Below are 14,221 nucleotides of genomic sequence, written 5' to 3'. Positions count from 1 at the left end.
CAATAGCAGATTTAAATAAGCAGAATTAAAAATCAGCAAACTCGAAAATAAGTCCATTGAAATTATGTAGTCTGAGGAACAGAAATAAAAAAGAAAGAAGGAAAATGAACAAAGCCTCAGAAACTTATGAGACACCATCAACTGTACCAACATACTTATAATGGGAGTTCCACAAAGAGAGGAGAGAGATAAAGGGACAGAAACAATATATGAAGAAACAATGGCCAAAAAATCTCAGATTTAAATAAAATAAATCTGCATATCCCAAAACTCAAGAATCTCTAAGATAAATCAGAGACACACACACCAAAATACACCAAATCTACCTAAAATCAAGACAAAGAAAGATTCTTGAAACAACAAAAGAGATGTGACTCAATACAAGGGATCCTCAACAAAATTGATAGCTAATTTGTCAACAGAAACCCAGGAGGCCAGAAGACAGTGAGATGACACAAAGTGTGTGGCAGAGAAGGGGAGGAACAGTCAAACAATAATTCTATAGCTAGCAAAAATGTCCTACAAAATGAAGGAGACATTAAAATAGTACCAAACAATTTGTGTCTTACACCTAAAGGTTGTAAATAATAAATAATGCAAATAATAACCAAAAGAGAACTGCAGAGGCTATGCTGACACCAGACAAAATAGACAAAGACTTTAAGTAAAAAAGTGTTACTAGAGACAAACAATGATACTTTATAATGATAAAAGGGTCATTCCATCAAGAAGTAGATACAATATCTATAAACATATGTGATTGTGGTCTGTTGAAATTTGCCCCACCCAAAGATATCTATGTCCTAATCTATGTATCTTGTGAATGTTACCTTATGTGGCATATATTATTTTTTAATTATTTAATCACACTTTCCAGATGTAATTAATTTATGGATCTTGAGAGAGGAAGATTATCTTGAACAGTGGGCCCTGAATGAAATCCCATGTATCTTTACAAGAGGGAGGAAGAAGGAGATTTGACACATACAGAGGAGAAAGAAATGTGAAAATTGACCAAAGAGAGATTTGAAGATTGGAGTGATGTGGCCACAACCGAAGGAATGTCAGAAGTCATTAAAAACTGGAAAAGGCAAGGAATTGAATCTCCCCTAGAACCTCTGCAGGGATGGCACCCTTGTGGATGCCTTGATTTTGGTCTAGTGAAACTATTTCAGACTTCTGGCCTCCAAAACTGTGAAGGACTGCTTCTGTTGCATTAAGCCACCAAATTTCTGGTAATCTGTGACAGTAACCACAGGAAAATAATACAATAATCCTATACACAGAGTGCCAAAATTTATTAAATAAAACTAAAAAAAAAAAAAAAATCAAAGGAAGAAATGGACAATAATGGTTGAAGAGTTCAAAATCTCACTTTTGTTAATAGATACAACTAGACAGAAGGATCAACATGGATATAGAAGATGTGAACATAACTATAAACAACTTAGAACTAACAGATATCTGTGGACCACTCCAGCCAATAAGAACTGAGTATATATTGTTCTCAAATGCATACAGATTATACTCCAGGATAGACCATATATCAATATTAGGAAATAAAACAATCTCAAAATATTTAAAGGATAGAAATCACATAAAGTTCCCTGACCACAGATAATGATATCAGAAATAAATGCAAGAGGAAGATTTGGGAAATTCACACATATAGGAAATTAAATCACATAATCCTAAAAAGTCAGTAAATCAAAGAAGAAATTACAAGGACATTTGAAAATACTGATAGGTCAATGAAAATGAAAACACAATATGTAAAAACTTGTGGGATGCAGCTAAGGCAACACTTGGGAGGAATGCACAGCTGCAGAAGCCTATATTTAAAAAAAAAATAGAAGAGTCATCCTAAACCAATAACCTAAGCTTTCTGCTTAAGAAACTAGAAAAGAGGTAAAACTAAACTCAAAGAAGAAAGGGAGATAATAAAGATTCGAGTTGAAATAAATGAATTAGAGAATAGAAAAACAGTAGAGAAAATCAACAAAACTAAAAATTGATTCTTTGAAAAGATCAATAAAATTAACAAAACTTTAACTAGACTGATAAAGAAAAAAAGAGAGAACTCATATTACTAAAATAGGGAAGGAAAAATGGACATCATTTTCATCTTAAAGAAATAACAATTTTATGCCAAAAAAATAGACACAGATAAAAACAAATTGCTAGAAAGACAAAAAAATATCAAATGACTCAAGAAGAAATAGAAAATCTGAATAGACCTTTAACAACTAGAGATTGAGTCAGTAATCAAAAATCTTCCCACAAAGAAATGACTAGGACTAGAGAGATATACAAGTGAATTCTACTAAATGTTTAAAAAATAATTAATACCAATTCTTCACAAACTGTTTCAAAAACTAAAAGAAGGGGAAGTACTTTCCATCTTGTTCTATAAGGCCAGTATTACTAAAAAGCAGAAAAAGATAGCCAAGAAAGGAAAAATAGAGAACAATATCTCTTATGAATATACACAATAAAATCTTCAACAAAATGCTAGTAAATTAAGTCTAGCAACATGTTACAAAATGATACACCATTACCAAGAGGCATTTATCCCAGGAATGCAAGCTGGTTCAATACACTCTATATAACATACTATATTAATGAATAAATAAACATACACACACATACAATCACATCAATAGTTGTGGAAAAAAGTATTTGACAAAATTGAAGAAAATTTCATGATTAAAAGACCAAAAAAATGGAAATAGAATAGAATTAAGCTCCCTCCACATGATAAAGGACATCCATGAAAAACCCATAGATACCATCATACTTAATGTTGAAAGTCTCAAATATTTCCCTTAATATCCTGGAACAAGACAAGAATATCCACTCTCACCATTCTATTCAACATTATCCTGGAGGTTCTAGCCAGAGAAGTTCAGCTAAATAAATAAATAAATAGTATCTAGATTAGAAAGGAAAGAGTAAAACTGTCTCTATTTACAGATGTCATACTCTTCTGCACAGATAATCCTAAGGAATACATACACACACAATTAGAGATTATAAACAAGTAGAGCAAGATTGCAGAATACAAAAATCAATATACATTACCAATTTTATTTCTATGTATTATATGGGCAATCTGAAATAAAATCAGAACACAATTTCATTTCCAGTAATACAAAAAAAGAATAAAATGCTTATGAATAAACCTAACAAAATAACGATATGACATGTATACCAAAGACTACAAAACACTGAAAGAAATTAAAGAAGACCAACAAAAATGGGAAAATATCCTATAGCCATAAATCAGAAGACTTAACACTGTTAAGATGGAAATACTATCCAAATTGTTATACAGATTCAATGCAGTTCTTATCAATATTGCAGTTGCCTTTTTGTAGACCTTGAAAGTTTATCTTAAAATTCATACAGAAATGCAGCAAACCCAGAATTGCCAAAACTATCTTAGAACAAAAAGAAAGTTGGAGGACTTACAACTTATGATTTCAAAACTTAACTACAGATCTATGGTATTCATAGTACTATAGTTTATGTGGTACAAGCATAAAGATAGGTAGGTGTGTGTGTGTGTGTGTGTGTGTGTGTGTGTGTGTATTTCTCTCAGTGGAATAGAATTGAGAGTTTAGAAATGAGCCGTTACATTTATAGTCAATGATTTTGAACAAATGTACTACGATAATTCAATAGGAAAGAACAGTGTTTTTGAAAATTTTTACTTGGACAAGCAGATATCCACATACAAGTGATTAAAATTGGATCCCAAAAAAAAAAAAAAAAAAATTGGATCCCTTCCTCACATCATAAACAAAACCTAAATTAAAATGCATTAAACACCTAAATGTATTAGTTGAAACAATAACTCTTAGAAGAAAAGAGAGGTATAAACACCACAACCTTGAGTTTGGCAGTGGTTTCTTTGTTATGATACTGAAAGCAAAAGCAATAAAAAAAATACGTATATTGGATTTCTTCAAAATCAAAAATGTTTGCACTTCAAAGGATATCATCAATAAAATGCAAACCAAACCTACAGTATGATATAAAATATTTGTGAAACAAATGTCTGATGGTACATATCTAGGATATATAAATAACTATTACAGCTCAATAATAAAAATACAAAATAACCTAACTTTAAAAAATTGGCAGAGGATTTAAATAAACATTTCTCCAAAGTAGATATACAAAGGGCCAATAAACACATAAACAGATGCTTAACATCATTAAGCATAGGAAATTTTAGGAAAAAACACTGCTAATTCTTAGTAGACATACAACTCAACTGATAGAAGCTGAAGTGTGTGTCATATGGAAGAATGGTCTTCTGGACCTGGGAGTGCCCTACGACTAGCTGTAGAGTGCTGTGGACGTCAGATGGAGTGGACTTTATCATTAAGCTGTTTACTGAAGGTTAGTTGGAAGAAATTTTATTATACTATACAAAATCTCATGTCACAGAGCGTTTAGTATAGATCTTGTTCAGCAGTGATTTTCCCTTTAGCCACTCTTCTCACAAACACCTAACTTAGTCAATGTCCCCCGTACACGGTTCATAAGAAGTCTCTGATGAGTCATTTTCCTGGTTATGCATACTCAGTACCTGAGCTAAGTTTCTTTTCTTCATTAGCAAAACCTGCGTTTTAATCTGTTCTTTTTTTTTCCCCTTATGTCTTATGCTTGTTTTATTTCTAATGTTCTGTCATGAACTTCTTTCTATATCTTCTAATCTCGTAATGTCTTTCATAAGGTTTAGAAAGGCTCCGAGCAGGGTAACTGGCCCATCATCATCTCTCTGTAGCTCCAGAACGAGGAGAATTCAGTGAAACAAGTTAAATCTTCACAAAGATCCTGCCTACCAGCTGGTAGATTGTTCCTGAAAAACAAGGGCCCTTCACTTTCATAGTCTGGGTATAAACTGCAATGACTCCAGTGCATAAGACCTTCAGAAAGTCTACCCAACAAGACCTCTCACAATTGTATTCCTGGAGCTTATGGCCATTAGTAAGTTTCCAATATCCACATTTATTCATATTATATTGGAAGTAAAGGATAAGATTTCTAGATCAAATAAGAGTATTATACCTTCTGGGATAATGTGATGATAGCCAGATGGACAGGCCTGCACATACAAAAGGGGATTCTACCACTACTGAAGAGTAACTCAGAGGTTATAAACTGGAGAGCTTATATACACATGGTTCCATTCACTTCCTAAGGGAGGGAGAAAAATTTTGCTCCCTACTTATAGCAGGGAGCAAAAATTCTCTTAGAGAATTTCTAGATTCTTGTGTTCTTACACTTTGGAATGGAAATAAATGTCCCCACAGGAAAAATAAGACAAGATTCTATATGCTTACAACCTCTGAAAAGTCTCCATGGTCTCAGGCTTCATCCTTCTTTGAAATGTAAACACGTGCCAGGGGAGGTAAACTTCTCCAGATAGTCTCTCACTGTCTTATCATCCTTTAAATTCCAAGGGTTATCCTTTAAACCAATTAGGAGGTTTCTTTGTTCCCAAAACCCAAACTACACAGAAACCAAAATGTATCCTCTACAGCTCCACAGTTACACTTCTGCACTCACAGTCTCTGCTTTGCAATGCTGCCCAAGACTTGGCCCTGCCTCCATGTAAGCTGTATGACTTTTTTTCATTCCTATGACACCCCTGCATTTTTCTATTCATGGCTTAGACTAGATACTCAGATTCAGAAATATTACTGCATGATTTCCTAATCTTGGATCTGTGTCCCATGGTCTGCCTACTGAAATTTTCTGTCTCTTTTTTGGGGGACAGACTATACATAATGAGCCTGAACACTAAAGTCCCCAGAGTGATCAAGTTCTGAGATGGCTGTTCCTTGAGTCCAGCTCTCATGGATGGGTGAGGCTTCATTGTGACGCAGCCTGAGGCACCTCTTCTTTCTCCAGGCTCATTTTCAAATGTCAAGATATCCAATTATTTTTGTGGTCTCAAGCACCTCATAATTCCACCAGGAATCCCATTTACTTCCACTTGACCATCAAGAAAGTCTACCTTTTTGTTCTGAAATCCTCCCTTAGCAAATTAAAGACATCCTCAGTTAGCTTTTTGTTTAATTAATACTTTTAACCCTGCCAGCTACATACCTCCAACTACATCATGATTTCTGAGAAAGGATTTTCCAAATTTTAGTAATATCTCCACCTCTCTCAACGTACTCTCAGTAGTTAAATACTGCCTATGTACTGATTGCATACAGAAAACAGTTTACTGTAAGAAAGGAGTTTCACGCCATACCCACATATCCAGCAAATATTTGGTGCTACGGAATAGAAAGAACTTTGTGAAATATCATCCCAGAGATTTACCCTGTGTTTCTGATGTCCCAGTAACTTTAAGTTGATAAGAAAACTTGAAGTAAGGTAAGTGAACTCCACAAATTCATAATACTTTCAGTAGCTTTAGGGACTAAATAAGCATGACTATAATGACCACATACAAATAAACTAAAACCTTTTTCCCAGTATTTTAAATATAAACACTCAAATGCTTAACAGGAAGAGCAAAAACTGTGCATCATCTGACCCTTGCCTTCATTCCTAGATTTACTGCCCACGGGCTTTAAACTAGTCTGCCTTGATTTTTCAAGAATAACATTTTCTCCCATTTTAGGGTTTTTGCAATTTCTCTGCCCCTTGCCTGAAACATTTTTTAAGTCTCCCACGTTGTATAACTAAGTTTCTTTGCATGTAAGTTGTCTTACAATTGTGTTTCTTTCATTTCAAGTGGTTAACTCTCATTGAGATTATCTTGTTTGCGTAATTACTTGATTGATTACATCTCTTCCACCAGCCTTACTAGTTCCCTGAGAACAGGGGCCATCTGTTTTTTGCCCCCTGTTGCATCTCTAGTGTGTCACACAGTGCTTCACAAAGAAAAGGCCTTCAATAAATTTTTGTGAATAAAGTTGGTGAATAAATCATAGAAAGATTTCCTTAGAAAATATAAAGGTGTATGCCTCTATTTATTGGCAGTAATGAAAGCCGTGACAATTTGCCAGGTCTGTTGGGAGAAGGTAGAGTGAGAAGAGGGTCAAGAAATAAACCTTGAGGGACTCAATAAATAATGGCTGGTCAGAGAAAGAGGCTACTGCAAAAGAATCTGAAAAGACATAGACAGAGTGTCGGATAAACACCATAAGGCCATGGTGTCAGAGAAACAAGGGAAGAGAATGGCTATGGAAAGACCAAGTGAAGCAAATGCTCAGACATATCCATTGGATTTGACAAGGAGGTCACTAGTGGCGATAGTAAAAGTTGGTATGACAGCTTGATGAGAATGGAAGTCATATCATATCAACAAATCTCAGGGCCAATACTGAATTACATAATCTTAAAGAATTATCAACCCAGAAATTGTCCCTAAAAATAATGCTGCATTATCTAAAATCAAATGTGAATCTGATTGAGGCTTCTCAATGTAATTACATATTAGTAATTAATTCAGTTATCCTTATTCCTTAATGCACTCCCTCATTTATTTCAGTATGAAAGCACAATTCACAGAGGATTTCTTTCCAAAAAGCATGGCAACATATACTGGGCTATTCTTCAATTGCTAATAACCCATCTCATAGCTCTTGTGGGTGCATAATATTCACTGAAGTCAATAAGAATTACGGGCACAGAAGTGCTGCAAGGCTGAGTCTTTAATACTCAAGAATATATTGTCTATACACAGCCAAACAGCACTTGTGAATATAATTCTAATAAAACCTAGCATGTCTTTTCTTTCAGGGAGGAAGAAAAAAATGATGGAAATTTCAATATGGTATATTCTGGAAACAGTGTGCTTGTGGAACAGCCAGAGGGATTTTCAAAATTTGATCATCTAAATGTAGACAACTATTCTAATGTAGGAGCAATATAGTAAGAGGCCACAGTATTAGACTATAGGTATGACATGGGAGAGATTTTGTAAAATAGCAGAATTAACATTTTTCTTAGGAAAATATTTCAATAACTATAACTAAATTTCTCACTAAGCATTTGATATGCCAAAATAAATTTAAAATATAAACCAACCTACTATTGAAAATACTATATGAAATTTGTATGAATACTCTATGAAATTTACTTATGTCAAGAATTTGAAACAGACACGTAAGAAAGGATATCAATACCCACTATGTTTCTCTTCTCAGATTTACCAGGCACGCACATCCTATTCTCTGTCCTTGTGACATGGCTCTGCAGAGTGTCTCATTATTCACCAGCTGAAGCCTAGTTATGTTAGACCAGCATTGGGAGGACCAAGTTAAGTAAATTTATGTCTAAAATCAGGCTTTATTCTGCCTTGTCCCACCACTGAGGTAAGGAGAATTCCTGAGTATATTTCAAGTGTTATTCAAGTGACTCAAAGGAATATACTTAGTTCTAGGAGCAAAATTAATTTTCTATATGAAGTACAGGCAACCTCTTAATGGTGTATCTGCACACACACTTTAAAAATGCCATTAAATCATTTAGGTAGACTCCTATGTATAAATGTTTAGTTTAGATGGAATATCTCTAACAAAATGAAAGGAGTTTTATCATACTGGCCACTGATAAATGGAGCCCACAGTTTTCACTGCAGCTGAATATCACTGAGAATTAGAGGACAGGTCAAAAGCTTCCCTGTATCATTTTTTTTAAGATGACCCTTTATTTCCTCTATAGATAACACTACTGAAAACAGGTTAAGACGTTTCTATCAATCAGCAATATCTAAAATGCAATCTTTGAGCTGCTGTCATATACCACAAGTGGGGAAGGGGAGGAAGAAAAGAAAAAGAAAACAGGCAATATTTACATTTAACTAAGATTGTGAATATTCTGGACATTACTGATAAAGTAAATAATATTTATTAAGAATTATTGCAGATGAATTCATTTGTATTGCTGGGATCAAATCCTTTTGGAAGATGTGTATATCTCTTTCTGTTATCAAGGTAGTACATTTATTCAATGCCGGTAATATACCAGGTGCTGCAGCAGAAGCAAACCAGATGGTCCCATAGTTTCCACATGGAGAACAAACTTAGGCAAATCCTTGAATGCATTTCATTTAAATCTTCCCTATTTGCTATAGAAAAGTGTCAACTAGAGTAAGTTACTGTGCTGTCTAAGGCAGAGTGAAATTAATGGAACATTGTCAGTATCTCCTCTAATTTTTATTGCTTGTGCTGACTTAGACAAAATATCTATTTTTATAGTGAGATGAACATATATACAGAATGTTAACAGATTCTGAAAAAAGTAAAATCCTCCTGGGTGAACACATGTTAGCTAGGACCACAATAATGAACTATAAATTAAGGTTGTAAAACACTGCCAACAGCTTGTAAAACATCTATCTATAACTACTGCCTAGCTCCATACACACACACACACACACACACACACACTTAGCCATAGGACATGTTTACCAAGGATATTTGTGATATTAGAAGCATTCTAAATTCTTCAAAGAAGGAAATTATTAAAAGAAAGTCATATAATATTTACACTAAATCATTCTATGTAAATGTTAAAAGAATGTGGTTTATTTTCAGCTTCCAAATTGGAAAGATATACATAGTATAAAAGAATGAAAGAAAGTTTACGGAAATGTGGAACAGAAGTGAAAATTTTAAAAGTCTATATAGGCCAGCCAGATAACATTAATGAAAGAAGTAGGTGTCAGGCCGAGACTCCTTGGAAAACTGTCTGAGGCAAAGCTTAGGTGCTAAAACTTTGTTGAGAGCTGCAATCTCAAGCAGCAAGCACAGGGGAAAGAAAGAGAGGCGTGGGAAGCCAGGCAAAGTCAAGGTGGTGTTTTACCAAGGTGGTTATGACTTCATGAAAGGATCCAATTAGTTGCTTGGCCAAAGACATCTCCAGGTCAGCCTTAGAGAACTTCCTTCCTCTGTACATCAAAGGAAGGAAAGGAGAGGGATCTAACTCCTTGAGACCTCCTACCCCTCACTGATTTGCATTTGCATTTACTACAGGCATTAATTCCCTTGCTTCCAGGTTACTCCTCAGGGCTCCTTGGATGGCTTCTGAGGAAACCATATCCCACCCCCTGTTGCGGGGCACTTTATATGAGGCTACAAGTAGTGGGGGAAACAAGAGCCTTTTCGTATCTGATTAGGTTAAGCAGGATGGCCAGGCAGGAAGGAGCAGTGGAGGCCATACCAGAGCCCATAACTCATTCCAGAGGCAGCCAAGACCCACAGTGCTGTTAGAAGCTGAGGCAGATTCAGCTGCAGTGGTGGCAGCAGCAACCAGGATCCCCCGTGAGCTAATGGCCAAGGGCCCAGTAGACAGCTGAAGCTAAGTGAATCAGAGCAGGCTCATAAATTGGACCTATTATATTAGGTGGGACAAATTACAACTGACATTCATCCCCAGTGAGGGGAATATCATAAGGAGTGATAGAAGCTGTGGAGAATGTGTGAGGGCATGCTGCTACCCAACTCTAGGCAAGTGCCAGAACGCAAGAACGTTGGGCCAAAATGCTGCGTTAATTTATAATTTACATCAATATTGGACAATACACAAGATTTCTATTCTCCCTGGAGTCTGGAAGCCCAATGACAGCCACAAGGTATGGTCTTAAGGAGAAGTTCTTGAAAAATATCACAAATAATTTTAGTTATATTTGAGATTCAGAGATTATGGTAACACATGCAAGCCTAGTAATGACCTGCAGTTTTGTGGTGTGTTTCTCTTCCTAAAACGAACACTAGCTTTCTGTAAGCCTCCTTGATCTTTAAGGTATAAGAAAATGACTTATGTTTACCAACTTGAGAGGATAAAGATTTGGTTCAGGGATGACTGGAAAAAGTAACATATAAGGGAACTACACAGGAAAAATAACTCTAGGGAGACAAAGGTGAATAAGAATTATTAGTAAGAGACTTTTTTTGTAGGAGGCTAAACATTAGATTGAGAGTAAAGGCTCCATCCTTGGAATCCGTTAGATCTAGACTAGTTGTATGTCTAATTCCTGAGCTTTTCCAAGGATTGGGAAAGGAAATTTTACTAGATTCTTGTTGGCTTTCCTCTTTAAGAATATTTAAGTTTGTTTCTATCTGAGTCAGGACTACTCAACAATTTTTTAGTTATCCAAAACTTCACTGGCATTTCTCATTTGAGGCAACCTCTCTTCCTGAATTCTGTCCTCATGCTTATATATTTTTTTCTAAGCATTTTTTAGCAAGATCTGAAGAAAGAACAAAGTGTAATCGGTATATAATCTATCATCTATAACTAGAAGCAAGACAATCCCTATTTTATGCAAACTCTTTCATAGAAGACATAAGAAGGATGACTACTTGACTTACTTGGTGAAACAGTCTAACTTTGGTAGCAAAAACCAGACAAGAAGAGAACAAGAAAGTAAAATCATAGATGAACGTCACTTATGTATATAGGAAAAATATTAAATTAAACACTCCTAGCAAATTCAATTTGCCAAAGTATGAATAATAATACTCATAGGAATTTAAGACTGTTCAACATCATATAACCTATTAAAATATTTACTATATTCATATATTAAAGAAAAAAATCTATCTTCTCCATAGTATTAAATAAAATTCAACATTCAGTAATAATGAAATGACTTAGTAAATATGAAATGAAACCTTCTTAATCTAATAAAAAAGTATTCACCTAAAAACCTACAGCATCTATCTCTATACCTATATCTATATCTATATCTATCTATCTATCTATCTATATATATATATAGAGAGAGAGAGAATACATTAAATTGCATGAAGTCTTTAATTCCATGTCTATTGCATTGTCTTTATTACTTTAGTGAGAACAAGTAATATTCTTGGGTCTTTATCTTCCTTTTGAAGATTTTGAAGAAATGTGTTTTCATTCAGCTGGGTTTCTAGATAATTAAGATGATAGACACTCGTTTTTCAACTGCTCTAGAAATAAGTGTTAGTATCCAGCACTTGAAGCTGAAATCTTCCTTTTATCCTGCCCAAAATAAGATTTCCTCTTTTTTTGCTGAAGTGCTGTTTCCATCATGTGAATAATGCTCCTTGATACTAACATGACTTCCTACTTTGTTTTCCAACCTGCAGTTTCAAAGTTGGCATCATATCCTTGGCTTTCTTCCTAAGGAGTCTGAATTCAAAGGTGAGCTGTTCTTATCAAATCATTTAGCAGGAAGCTAGTGGAAGCAGCACCAGTTTTAAATTAAAATTTCAATGATTGACTTATTAAAAACATTATAATGTAACATATTAAATTGGTTGTAAGCTAATATCAAGAAAATGCTAACAACCCATATGAATATATTTCCCTCCTGGTAGCTGACTCTATCTTTTTTAATCACACAAAAATAATCAATTTTTGTAGACTAACTAAAATGTCCTTTCACTAATAAACATTTTAATGAGTTGAAAAAACCTCAGTGTCATGTTATCTCCTACTTACAATTCAAGATCAAAAAACTATCACCATACACAATCTCACTGCACTTTAATCAACTACCTTTTGACTGAATACTCATGGGCCTCAAAGAAACAAGAAATAGGACTAGAAAAAAACAATTCATTATCAACTTACTTTAAACTCCTTTCTACTATATGATGCAGTCATCCCACTTTGGGGTACGTACCCAAAAGAATTGAAATCTGGATCTCTAAGAAATATCTGCACTCCCATGTTCACTGCAGAATTATTCACAATAGCCAAGATATAGAAACAACCTAAATGTCTATCAATGGATGGACGGATAAAGAAAATGTGTCTTTTATATATATAAACATACACATATATATAAAGTAATATTATTCAGCCTTAAAAAAGAAGGAAATCTTGCCATATGCGACCACATTGATGAATCTGGAGGACAATATGCTAAGTGAAGTAAGCCAGTCACAGAAGGACCAATATTTATTTGACACATACAAGATATCTAAAATAGTAAACTCAGGTGCAGAGAGTAAAATGGTGGTTGCTGAGGGATATACGGAGCTATTATCCAGTGGGTATATGGTTTCAAGATGAATAAGTTCTGGAGATCCGCTGTAAAACACAGTGCTACAGTTAACAAGACTGGACTGTACACTTAAAAATCTGTTAAGAGGGTAATTCGCATGTTGTGTTCTTATCAAAATAAAACTCCTTTTTACAAATTTGAAATAATGAAGACCCACTTAGAAGCACACATACAGACGGACACACACACACACACACACACACACACACACACACACGCACACATTAACTCATTGTGTCTCACAAAGAGTCAGGCCAGGGCAGAGTTTCCAAGCAATAGACTGAGGGTGGTTTTCAGGGGAGAAGAGAAGATATTGAGGCAGGGTTAAGAATCAATGGGAAAATGTTTCACACCAAATTCATTAGGGATGGGCAGAGAGACAAGAATACAATCAGAAGCAAAGGGATCTGTAAACAAGCTCAGCAGAATGAAGTGAACAGCTTCTGAAGCATGAACAAAAGTAAAATAACCTGGAGTGATTACCTGACCACCAGCTCTTATAGGGTTATAGAATTTTTAAGATGGGAATGGAGCTATTAAATGAACTGAAGCAGTTTGAATAAATACTAGCTAGTTTTGGAATGATGATTTAAGTTCCGAGATGAAGTTCAATATAAAATATGGATGAGAGTATCACTGACCGGACTTCTCTTTAGAATTGCATTACAAATGTGTCCAGTAAAATGTTCTTGATGTAATTTCTAATTTATGACCATGGGCAGTCTTTTTATATTTTTATTCAATCCTTCTACTTCTGAAATATGCATACGAATCACATCCCTGGGGTTATAGTATTTTACTGAACTCTTACTGTATTAAACATTATTCAGCATATAAAATCTAACTTAACAGCTAAGGCCTAGGCAGTATTTTGCTATAAGGCAAAACTGCTTAAGGTTGCAATTTGTAGAAAACATTCCAACTATAATGATTAAAAATTTTAAATCACCCTTACTCCTCATAACTCCAGCATTTAGATTAGAATTTTTATTATCCATGTTACTGACACCTTTGAAGCCAGTGTTGCCAGTTCATATGACGTTTGAAATTCAGTTTCTTTATCTCATTTACTACACTGACTTCTAACATAGAACTTATCACCCAGTATTTCTCCATCCTCAAAATCTATAACTTTCTTAGGGATATCAATTCCACTCTCATTAGCTATTAAATTTCCACATCCTCCACATC

General features: G+C 34.7%; 1 protein-coding gene across 1 annotated transcript in view; it reads right to left on the bottom strand.

The window, feature by feature from the left end:
* Positions 1–14,221, bottom strand: part of CTNNA3 (catenin alpha 3) — a 1,581,444-nt gene that overhangs the window by 234,786 nt on the left and 1,332,437 nt on the right. The gene's annotated exons all lie outside the window — the stretch shown is intronic.

Source organism: Phocoena phocoena, chromosome 16 (genome assembly GCF_963924675.1).
Source record: "Phocoena phocoena chromosome 16, mPhoPho1.1, whole genome shotgun sequence".
Classification (NCBI taxonomy): domain Eukaryota; kingdom Metazoa; phylum Chordata; class Mammalia; order Artiodactyla; family Phocoenidae; genus Phocoena; species Phocoena phocoena.
This window is presented reverse-complemented; position numbering and strand designations above follow the sequence as displayed.